Below are 11638 nucleotides of genomic sequence, written 5' to 3'. Positions count from 1 at the left end.
GTTCATCTTTTGCCCAAAATTGTATCTATAATTTGAAATATAAATCACGATTCAAAACAATCCATTTTTAACTAGTAACAAATTAATATTCAACTATATAAAGTTAGGTTTTCCCCAGTTACCTTAAACCTTTGAGAGGTCAAAGGTTTATCCATCTAAATACCAACTTTCAAGGCTTTTACAAGCTTGATGGTGCCAATGACAAAGATCTACAATCAAATTATAAAGATATTATCATTATCTTAATTTTATGAGTTTTCTAACATTAATCTCCACATACTCTATTCTATTAATTCATAAATTTTCTACCCATTTATACCCAATGGGTTTACTAGTTTTCATTAATACACATTATCATTAATAGATCTTCAAACCACCATTAATGAATATCAAACTCTTCCAACCACCTTATTTATGTTGATTTTTGCATATTAATGGCTCTACCTAACAAACTCTTGATAAAATTATCAATATAGGGTTTAACTACCTGAAACAAATCCCATTATATCTATTTTAACTAATTGGTTTGGAGCCATAACTTCTATGGACCATCAACCTTTTAACCCAAACCTTAATTCAAAACCTTCATAAGTGAGGGAGAGAAAGGAAGAAGAGACATAGATTGCTTATCTTAGGTGTTTAGAAGTTTCAAACTAATACCAATATGACCTAACAATGTGCCTAGTAGAGCTTAACCTTGTTCTTCATTTTCTTCCTCTCCTCTCTTTTGTTCTTGCATGTAAAGATGAACAATTTAATTAGATTTTTAACTGTATGCCACGGCACATGCTGCCATATATCATGATACATGACACAGAGAGGTCCATTGCATTTAAATATTCTCCTGTGCTTTGCAGCGAATTGATCACATGCTATAACATGTGACACAGAGGGCATTCCTATACTTTTTCTTCCTTTTTCCTTGCCTAGTTGGCCTTTCATTGATTCAGACTCACTTCTAAGGCTAAAATTACAATAAGTTACATCAATTAGGCCCCTTTGGCCACACATTTCATTAACTCATTAATCACATTCATTAAGTTAACTAATCATGCTTAATTTTTTTGGATGTTACAATAGAATTAAAATACTAGTACAAGTATAGGGATGTTGATTTGATCATAATTGTAAATGTTAATTGTAAAAATGCAATGCTAAAACCTCCCTTTGTTGTTTTTGATATTATAGGGTTTGAGGAGTAAAAATTAGAAATGGATAGGTTTATATGCTTGTGGTGTGTTGTAAAAATAATTTTAAGCTCTTTAAGTGTGTTCTGGGTGTTAGGAATAACTTTTGGCACATGTGTGGGGTCTTGAACACCCTAGAATTGTGAGAAGTATGAAAAGTTGTGAAAATGTGTTTAGGTGTCTATCTTCCTTATGTGTCATAATTTAAAAGTAAAACCCTAGTTAGTTTATAAAAAGCGCTTTTCATAGACACCTAGATCACCTTATTTGGACATTGGATGAAGAAATGAGGCATGTCAAAAGTTACCTTGGGTTATTATCAAATGACAGTAGGATTGCTATTTGATACATGCAACATGCCACAGTGCACGGCACCTAAGCCACAACGCGTGGCATAGAGCAGGATAGTAGTGTACTTCCCTGTTTCTTATTTCTTAATATTTTTCAAACTAGTTTTGATTAGAAGTTTAATAAATAATTTTAATTTATTTTAAATTATAAAAACTTGAGATCTTATTTCTATAAATTACAAACTTGATAATTCTTATTGGGTTTAGACCTTTAATTGCCTTGAATTTTAGAGTTAGGGGTAGATGAGTAGGGGTAACCTTACTTATTTACTAGGGATATTTCACTTCCAATCACCCATTATTGCTTAATCTTCATAATTTAGGAAGCTTCCTAAATTTGTGAAAGAAGGAGCCACTTTGAGGATGTCTTTGTGGTTTCATTTTGAGTCTTCTATTCCTTTTCATATGTATGCAAGAGGCATAATGCTATGTATGTATTATGTTATGAATAAGAATTTTTCTCTTGAGTTTGTAAAAACTTTATTGCAAGTTATGCTTGGTTTTAGGTATCTTATGCTAAATACAAATGTGATTAAGAGTATAATCAACACTTGTGTTATCTTTAAAGGCTAAGATTATTAGAGGCAAGTATTCTAGGAATCATTTTCCTTCATTATTATATTTATCCTTTCCCTTCTTCTATTTCATTTCTTACTTGTTTGTTTCATTTCTTATTTGTTTTTGAAGTTTTGTTTTAAGGGTAAAAGGGCAAAAATACCCACAAAGTAGTCAGCCACAAGCATTCAATATCCTAAAGTGACAAAAAGGGTAAAAATACCCATAACATTATATGGATGGATGCAAAAGTAATCAATCATTAAATTTTACTTAACACTATTAACTTTGACTGTTAAATGCTGACTGTGTATGCCACATGTCAATCTTGCTGATGTGGACTAAAAAAGGGGCAAAAATACCCACAAAGTCATCGGCCAGGAGCAAAAATACCTATAATGTTACTAGAGTTGGTGCAAAAGTGACCAATACATTCAATCCCTTAAATGTTGACTGTTTAGTTGATACTTAAGCAGAAGTTGACTATTTTTCGCTGATATAGAACAAACATATTCCAAGATAAATTTTTATGGAAGTTGATCAATCATTATATGAGTACCTATAATGTTACTTTAGTAAGTGCAATAGTGGCCAATCCATCAAAATCAATGCCATATGATTTCTTTCCATCATCACATATCTCGCCCCCTTTCTTTGTCCCTCTCAATTCATTTTTCTTGTTTACAAAACCTGAGATTTAACATAGTGAGATAGGTTGTTTAAAATCAAAGATTGAGACTGAGCACATCTAGCTTAAAAATATTATCACAACCTTAAGCAATTGTATTCACGATATATTCAAAATTTTCAAATGATTTTTGCCATTACTGCAAAGAAACAAGAAATTTAATTTGATATTCAGTCAAAATAATATTTTCTCATATGATATTCATACAATAACTGATTAACTTTCAGAGAATTTCATCTAGGAATATTTTTTATCTACATCAGTGAAAAAATAGTCAACTTTTACTTAGGTATCAGCTAAATGGTCAACATTTAAGGATTGGATAGATTGGTCACTTTTGTATCAACTTTGATAACGCTCCTAGCTTATGACTTCATGGGTATTTTCCCCCTTTTTAGTTCACGTGAACAAAGATTGACACGTGGCATGTATAGTTAATATTTGATGGTCAATGTTAATGGTGTTAGGTTAAAGTTAACGGTCTGATTACTTTTGCACCCATCCATGTAATGTTATGGGTATTTTTACCCTTTTCATCATTTTAGGATACTGGGTACCTGTGGCTAATTGCTTTGTAGGTATTTTTGCCCCTTTATCCTTGTTTTAGATTAGCATGATTTTGCTTTTCTCATAAAATGATTTACCCATCATAAAATTGTGTTAAGAAAATTTGATTCTTCCTAAACTTAGGTTAGTAGAAGTAATCAAAGATGTCCTTTGATTTGCTTTCCCACTATGCTACATCTATTACCTTTATGTTATGGGAAGAGGTATAGAGGGGACTTACCAGAAGCACCCTTTCTTAGAGGCTCTTAGATGTTATCATTGATGTGTAAAGGTTCCTTACACATGTTGAAATAATAAATAGATCAATAAAACATGTTAAGTATAAACTCCTCTGATCTCTTTATAAGTTATTTCTACCAACTTCATCAATACCAATGCAAAAAAAAAGTAAAAAGAATAAAAGTATGCAGAATTCAAAATATACCCTATATAACAATTCTAAATAGTAATGTTATGTTACTTTTTCTCTCTCATGAATGGTATTTTTAGAAATATTTTTCAAATATTACCTAAAAAGTTGCACTATGACTTATAAGTGGGATTAAGTAAACCTTCTAGAATGTGTCTTATGAATTAAATGGGACCAGAGGGAGTATGTTATATCTCCTAAAATCTCTATTAACTTAAGCATGTTAATCATGCATTCAAATATAGGGTGTCTAAAACTCAACCCAAGTGCCAAAAGTTTAACCTAATACCTAGACCAACCCAAAGGATCTAAGACAACTTGTGCAACACACAACAACGCAAATGTATAACACAAAACTCATTTTCACTCCTCAACTCCAATTTAATCAAAAAGAATAGGGCAAGGGAATCATCATTTAATCTAACAAAGTAACCCTTTACAATCATCAAAATAACCATAACTATATTTGTACTAGTATTTTAGCTCTAATTAAATATTAATAGCTCATACAATATGACCAAGGGCACAAAATACCAACAATAAACTATAAAAGCATGCATTTTTGCAAATAATCAAAATAATTGTTCTAGTTGGCAATATCATAATAATTACACATGAATAAAAATATGAGGCTTTATAGAAGGAAACTAGGTTCCTAAGCCTCAGGTGCCATTCACTTGTCTTGATTAGAGCTAGTGGGTATAAAATGTTAAATAAGAGAAAAGTACAACCACTCAGCAACCAAGAAAGTCTAAAGCATGCACATACAAGTCAAATAACTATAGGTATGTAAAGTGGGCAATTATAAAATAAATTAACTTCATTAAACACATTTCATAATGCAATGCATGATAATCTATCATCTCCAAACTTTCATTATTGTTAATTGAATGCATGGGTTACAAAATAATTAGGAACTAAACCTATGTGATTGTGATAGTTAAAGCTCTCCAATCATGACCTAGACCATGGATTCCCCCTTGTTCAAGGCAATGGTGTAACAAATCCCTATTATAAATTTACCTAGTTGGGGTTTAAGGGTAAGCTCTGTTATCATGTAGGTGAGGTTTAAAGGTGAAGTCAAGAAAAAAATATCAAGGCCTTATGGTATTGGTGTGATCCATATGAATACAATTCACTATTCTCTATTAAGACAAACGGCCTCCTACATTATGGTCATGCTAACACATCACATGCTAATTTAACATAGTATATTTTGTTATCACCATCATGCTCATTTTAATCTATGAATTTCCTCAATTTAAAAGACTTCAGATCATCATTACCCTATTAATTTAAAGAGCCACACTTGTATAATTTCAAGATAAGATAATATACATTTACATTGATATATACATATATAGGAAATTATAATTTTATAGTTCACAAATAACCACAGTCAATTTAATAAGCAATAATACAAAATAGATTTGTCTAATTACCTCAAACCTTTGAGAAGTCAAAGGTCACCTCCTAATACCACTTGCTTCTGAGTTAAATTTGAGCTTGGTGCTTTTACTAATAGAAAACTGTTAATAGAGGACTCCTTATAGAGGACAGTTTAATGTAAAACTGTCCTATATAAGAAGGTGGAGAAAAGTGTGTTATACGATGAAAATGATATAGGATAGTTACTAATAAAATAGTCTTATATGATTTAATAAATAGAGGATGGTTCATCTCTAAACCGCCCTATATTTATTTTTGAAATTAAAAAAGTAGAATTTTTTAAAAACTAAATTAGTAGAGAACGGTTATTTAAGGAACCGTCCTATATGTTTTCAAAATATAAGACGGTTCTTTATGTGAATCGTCCTATATTTACTTTCTCCCTTATATCAGTTCCCATTTTAAGAAACCAAAAGCAGAGAGCAAAAAGCCAAAATAGAGACAAAGTTGAAAACCTCTTGGGCATTTGTCTTCTTCAACCCCAAAGCCTCATCTTACTCAACAAAATCCCAAAACCTATTTCTTCATTTTTTGGTGAAATCTTAAAGGTAAAACTTGCTCACAAATGCTATTATTACTTCTTCAACTTCACGCGACAGCATTAGGCATTTGGAGTTCTTGTCAGTTGTAAGCTTCTTTCTATGACTCTCATTTGATGTTTCTTTGTATTTGTGCATTCTCTGTGTCTCTGTGAGTTCAAATCAAATGTTGAGATGTGATTTAGAGGAGACTTGAGTTTTAATTTATAGTTTTAGCACTATGCACATGAGATGCTCGATAAAATGCCTAAAAGGAAAGAAAGTTTAGGAAATAGCAAATTTAATAGTTAATAGCAAATTTAAGGTTATAGTATTATTGTCTTGTTTGTTTCTTATGAGTTATGAAGTGAAAAATCCAAATCCTCACAACTCACCAGCATTTTGAAGAGTAGATAAATAAAAAAAGAGGACTGTGGAGAGGAAAAAATTCAAATTTAAGTTTGAAGTGTATATTGAAACTTAATAATGGCATATATATATATATATATATGGCTCAAAATATTTAATTTGAATTAATTTTTTTTGTTTGGACTGGTTAATCTTGAAGATTTGGTTAGGATGATGTTGGAAGAGAAGAGCTTAGACATGAAATTGTAAAATTGGTGCTTATAAGGTATTTGTTGAAATGCTTATTAGAAAAAGTAAACTTGAAAGCTATTTTGACTATGATGTTTTATGATTAATTTCTTTTGGCCCTCGCTATTCTATTCTACTTTAGCCTCTATTTCTTAACATTGTCTGAATGTTCTTTCAGTTTTAATGCCTTTAACTGTAAACAAAAATTTGAAGGGGGAAAAAGTTGATAAAAGAAGAAAAGGCATAGGTAAGATAGATGAATTCTAGTAGCCAATACAAAATGTTTGACGCATCACCATAATGTACTTATTTTGTTGTTTTTTCTCAGCCATTAACATTAAATGAATGATGGTGCTATATTAAATGATTAATATAATTAGTAGAAAAGATTAAATCTAAGAGGTTGGAAGAGAGGGCTAAGTGCCTAGGAAAGTTCCAATTTTAAGCTGTTATAATGCCAAATTTTCATCTAAGAGTACTAACAACTAGTTAGTACTCCAAAATGAAAATTGTGGCTTATTAGACAACTAGAAGAACTGTAAGTCAAAATATACTTAAATTTATTTTTAATAGTGGAGATTTTTTATTAGAGATCCCCACTATTTTTAATCAAGTGGTTTATGGGTAATGTATTGATGAGTTAGTAGTTAACTTATTATCTTGAACTTATGATGATTGAGCCACTCATCACATATCTCTTAACAATTTTTTATAGATTTAAGATTATGGATAAAGAATGGATGTCTGCGAATCGACGATTGAGGGAATATATGAAGGGGGTGAGCCACTTTATTAAGGTTGGTGTTGAACATGAGGGAGATAGTAAGAGCATTGTGTGCCCTTGTCTAAGATGTGGACTTATGAGGCAGGCCATTACACGAGAATTGGAAGACTATTTAATGGTTAATGGAATCAATCAAAATTATAAGTATTAGTATAAGCATGGAGAGGTAAGGGACATGGCCAGAACTAGCTATAGCTATGTGTCAAATGACTTTGACACAAGTGTAGGTGAGGTTGATCGTGTTAAAGAGATGGCCAACATAGTTAAAGTAGAACTCATTGATTGTCTTCAAATGCTTGAAAGGTTGAGAAGTGATGTGAGGATGGCATTGTACACTAGTGCTAGGGAACACGTGTTAAAGTTGACTGTGGCGTTAAAATTGTACCAATTAAAAGCAAAAGGTAGGTGGAGTGATATGAGCTTCACAACCTTACTTTCATATTTGCATAATGAAATGCTATCGGAGGACAATTAACTTTTAAGGTCATTATATGATGCAAAAAAGATGTTGAAATCCATTGGCTTGAGCTATGAGAAGATACACGCTTGCCTGAATGATTGCATTTTATTTAGGAAAGAATATGAATCATTATCTGAGTGTCCTAAATGTTTAACATCACGTTATAAGGAGAATGGGAAAAGTCCAAAAATGGTGCTATAGTACTTTCCCATAGTACCAAGATTTAGACGATTGTATTAAAGTGAAGTGGAATTGAGAAATTTAACTTGGCATGAGGATGAGAGAATTAAAGTACAGTGCTAAGGCATCCTGCTGACTCTCTATAGTGGAAAAAGATTGATAGTGAGTATCCTGAATTTGCAAAGGATAATAGGAACTTACAGCTTGGGTTATCTACTGACAGAATGAAACTATTTGGGCTTTAGAGTAGTACCTACAACACATGGCCAGTGATTTTGATAAATTATAATCTACTTCTATGCTTATGCATGAAGTGCAAGTATTTGATATTGAGCTTGCTAATTTCAAGGTCGAAACAACCTAGAAATGATATAGACGTGTACTTGGCTCCTCTGATTGAAGATTTAAAGATATTATAGGAGACTAGTTTTGAGGTGTATGATAGGTATAAGAAGGAAAGTTTTAATTTGAGAGCCTTGTTATTGGTACAATTAATGAATTCTTGGCCTATGGTAAATTGTTAGGGTATAACGCCAAAGGAAAACCTGGATGCCCTGTTTGTCAAGATAGCACACACTCTGTGAGGTTAGAACATGGTATGAAGAATGTCTATTTGGGACATCATAGATGGTTATCCAAATCTTTCAATGGGAAACTAGAAGAAGAGGCAGCACCTCTAATATTATTTGATGATGAGCTATTTTAAAAGGTTAAGGATTTGGATATCGAGTTTGGGAAACCTTTTGCAAAGCATGTTGGGATAGGTGGGTAGAAGAAGAAGTTAATTTTCTTTAAGCTACCTTATTGGAGGAAGTTAGACGTGAGGCATTTTATTGATTTGATGCACATTGAGAAAAATGTATGTGATAGTATTATGGGTACTTTACTCCATATTGTAGGAAAGACCAAAGATAGCATTAATGCAAGGTTAGACATGGTGGATATGGTAATATGAGAAGACTTAGCGCCAGAGGAGAGGGAAAGTCGTACGTACCTTTTCAGACTACCTATATACTTTCTAAAAGAAAAAAAACAAATTTTCTGTGAATTTTTAGCTAGAGTTAAAGTTCCAAAAAGTTACTCTTCCAATATTAGAAATATTGTGTTTGTGAAGGACTTAAAGCTAAAGGGTTTAAAAATACATGATTGCCATGTATTGATAGAGACCTTTATTCCAGTAGGCATATGCTCAATTTTATTAGATAGGGTGTGAGTTGCAATTATTAAAATATGCTTCTTCATCAAGTCAATTTGTGGTAAAATGATCAACCCTATAAAGTTAGGAAGCTTATAATGCCGAATTGTAAGGACATTATGTGAGCTCAAGATGTATTTTCCGCTCGCATTCTTTGACATAATGATTCACTTGATTGTTCACTTGGTTAGGGAGGTTGAAAAGTATGGCCTGGCTTTTTTAAGATAGATGTATCCTATTGAGCACATATGAAGGTTCTAAAATGGTATGTAAAAAATTGAAGTCGACCTAAGGGTTGTATTGCTAAAAGGTACATAAGTGAAGAGGCAACTGACTTTTGTCAGGAGTACTTAATAGATGGGGAAAATGTTGGGCTTCCAGTAGACAGGCATATGGGAAGGGAAGATGGGGAAGGAATAGCTGGAAAGAAATTAATTACTATTTCACAAAACCATTGAGAGCAAGCACACCTTTTTATATTGCATAACTCGGATGAGATTCTCAAGTATGTTGACAAGCACAATGCTGAACTTAAGAAGGACAACCCTAGAAGAAATGACACTGTAATTGTAAAAATTCATAACAAGTACTTTAAACATTGGTTGAAGGTGCACATTGTAACCATGTATAATGCTGACAAAAATTTGGCACCAGAAAGGGTTAGATGCTTGTCTAGGGGCCCAAACGTATAAGTCCTTTCTTATACTAGTTATGTAATCAATGGCTTCACATTTTATACTAAAGAGTAGGATGAAAGAAGCACAATACAAAATAGTAGTGTAACTGTGATTAGTAAAGCATGTGTGTATCTAGTAGTAAAGACAAAAATCTCATGTATGCAAGAATGTCATACTTCGGAGTTATTGAGCATATTTAGGAGTTAGATTATAGTAGGTTCAAGATTCTGGTTTTTAGTTATAAATGGATTGATAATGAGAGTGGTCTTCACATGGACGATAATTCAGGGTTCATATAGGTGAATTTAAATATGTTAGGTTACAAGATCGAGCCTTTCATTTTTGCATCACAAGCTAGGTAAGTGGTTTATGTCATTGATCTTGTTTCACTAGGTTGGTCGATTATGTTATTGTCAAATAAAGAATTTAGAGAGGCCATCAATCCACTAGATATTACAATTGAGAATGATCCATTTAAAGGGACAGCACTTGAATGTAATGTCATCAAAGATAGCACCAACTATATTAGAAGTGATCACAAAGATGGTATTTGGATTTCAAAGCATGGAAAAAGAATAAAAGAGAAGATTAAGAAATTAAACTAAGCTGCCAAGTTGAAAAAGGTTCAAAAGGAGACAAGGAAAAGAAAAAGACCAACTTAAACATGTGTTAGTTATTTGTGTTTCTATCAATTAATTTTATCTATGACATAGTTTGCATGCTTTAGTTATTCATGCTATTTGTATTTCTATCAATTAATTTTATTTGTGACTTAGATTGTAGGCTTTAGTTATTTATGATATTTGTGTTTCTATCAATTAATTTTATTTGTGACTTGTGTGATAGGTAAATGGCGCCAAAAATAGCTCCAAAGAAACGTAGAGTCGCTTTTACTACTACTTCCCCTATTGACCCTACTCTTCCCAACACTGCTCCAGTTGACACAACTCCCACAGCCACTACTCCAGTTTACACTAGTCCTGTTGACATTGGACATGCAAACTTGTTGAATAATCCTCCTAGTACCACATCTAGTCCTGACAATGAGGGTCCTTCTTCTATTCCTAGTGACATGATTGAGAAAGATCGGCTCAAATGTCTAAAACAATTAAGAAAAGTCTAGGGATAATGGAAATGGTGTCTAGGAGGAGATTAGTCGGACTTAAATATTCCTTGAATGGAATCCCAAGGGTCAACCAGTAAAGGAGGACAAGCATAAATTTAGTAGTTACATTGGTGTAATAACTCAATTATAGCTTGGCCTATTAGTTATGACTGGCATGATATTGATGAAGTGATGGGGGAGTCGATATGGGAATTGATTGAGATAAAATTAAAATTCTTAATTAGTTGATTTTGTTTTTGAATAGGTGAAATTTCATATAAATTATGCCTTAATTGTGTTATTGAACAAGCAGCATTTCATATTGACACTACTCAAAAGAAATATATCTTTCATTCGGCCATTAAGGCACATCGATATTTTAGTACTACGTGGGGATCAAATATATCATGTTGGTTGAAAGAATCAGTGGTAAGGTTCTTGAGCCATTGAGAGAAATTGTTAGACAAGATCAATGGGATGCATTTGTTGCCAACCACCTCAGCAAAGAGTTCCAATCACTAAGCCAGCGAAATAGGGATTTAAGGGCTAAAAATAATTATATGCTCTACTTAGGATCCCGCGTAGGTTATTCAGGCATTGAACAAGAAGAGGTGTGTTTAAATATATATATATATATATATATTAAATTTAATAGTTTTTATTATATTTAATAATATGTAAATCTTTTTTGTCATTAACTTATTATTGCATTAATTCATTGCATAGCTCATGAGATTAAGCACGGGAGAGACTTTCATTTCACATGCTAGGCTTTTCATTCTAGCTTGGACAGACAAAAAAGGCATGATCACTTCTGCACATGTTTGGGAACTTGCTAAAAAAGTTGCAAGTACAATCTTTAAATAATTTAAATATTTTAATTTAATATTTCCTTACTTAAATAACATATATATATA

This window comes from Prosopis cineraria, unplaced genomic scaffold (genome assembly GCF_029017545.1).
Source record: "Prosopis cineraria cultivar Desert tree isolate PC_DT_omini unplaced genomic scaffold, ASM2901754v1 PC8, whole genome shotgun sequence".
Classification (NCBI taxonomy): domain Eukaryota; kingdom Viridiplantae; phylum Streptophyta; class Magnoliopsida; order Fabales; family Fabaceae; genus Prosopis; species Prosopis cineraria.
This window is presented reverse-complemented; position numbering follows the sequence as displayed.